The sequence below is a fragment of the Austrofundulus limnaeus genome, unplaced genomic scaffold, assembly GCF_001266775.1.
Source record: "Austrofundulus limnaeus strain Quisiro unplaced genomic scaffold, Austrofundulus_limnaeus-1.0 Scaffold5560, whole genome shotgun sequence".
NCBI lineage: Eukaryota > Metazoa > Chordata > Actinopteri > Cyprinodontiformes > Rivulidae > Austrofundulus > Austrofundulus limnaeus.
The window spans coordinates 1-1,244 of NW_013957962.1; the positions used below are offsets into that span (position 1 = coordinate 1).

At 42.0% G+C, this 1,244-nt stretch overlaps 1 pseudogene; it reads left to right on the top strand.

Annotated features, from left to right (window-relative positions):
* Window positions 1–479: 479 nt before the first annotated feature.
* Window positions 480–688, top strand: LOC106512299 (ATP synthase subunit s, mitochondrial pseudogene; annotated as a pseudogene).
* Window positions 689–1,244: the final 556 nt, after the last annotated feature.

The window sequence follows — 1,244 nt, forward strand, 5'->3', positions numbered from 1 at the left end:
ACATAAAGTTACGGGAGATTCATCAGTGTTTTACTGCCTCTTTTAAATCTCACACATACAGGCGCGCCACTTCCTGAATCAGTCACGTGGTACGACCCTTCAGCGAGGCTTCGATACGCGCTCTACAAAAATCCTCCTCCATTATTCGGCACACGCTTCGAAGCCTCGACACAGAAGAACACATCACTAAAATAAATTGAATTATTTATGCATAAACAATTCAGCTAAACTCAGGAGATAAACTGTTGCTGTCACTACACACTGACAACTTTGCTCTGAATCAACTTGTCAGAAATGCATACCCTGATTAAGCCTTTCTTTAAACCAAAGATACCAATTTAATGAGCAGGAAAAAGGTTTTGCAACAATAAGAAAAGAAAAAGCTTTTAGTGGAAGGGTGTACTAAGTTGTCTATAAGGATAAAGCCATTAGATTTAAACTTTTGCGCAGCCTGTCATCATTGTGTTTGGTTTCCTCAGGGTGGACCATGAGAGAATCAAAGCTGTTGGTCCGGACCGAGCTGCAGCAGAGTGGCTGCTGAGGTGTGGTGCCAAAGTCAGGTTTGAAGGTTTTGAACGGTGGCACCATGACTACAACGGACTGCCAACTGGGCCTCTGGGCAGATACAAGATCCAGGCAATCGATGCCACTGAGTCCTGCATCATGTACCAGGGCTTCGACTACCTGGGTCAGTCATACAGTGGGAGAGTGTTTTACTAAACTGTTTGATTCTTTTTCTAACCCCTCCAACAAACACTACACTCTGAGTCTAAAGTTACATAAATACAAGAATAAGGGTGACAACTAGGCCTTTCAACTCATATATTTTGTGTGAGAGGGTAAAATATGTTCTTTGAGTGGGGCCTCGGTAGCTCAGCAGTCAGTGATAACCCTGAAGCTGACGGGTCGAGCCCAGTTTGCATCAGGAACGGTTCTTTGTGGGCAAAGAGCTGTGAGATTTACCTGTAACACATCTGTTAGACTTGGTTTCATGTCAGCTCACTGAACATAAATGGCCATGACTGCACAGTATTAGAAAAACTTGTGATGTGTAATTATTTCGTCAAGTGCCAAAAAATTGTTAAAGTTTTTCTGACAGTTAATTGCACGTTACTATTTTACCCAACCCTATGTGCAATACATTTAAATACTGAGATCAATCATAAAACCCACGTTTTCTTCACTTTTTCTTCTGTCATCACCATCATCTAAACCAGGTGTGAGCATCAAACTGAGTCTATGAT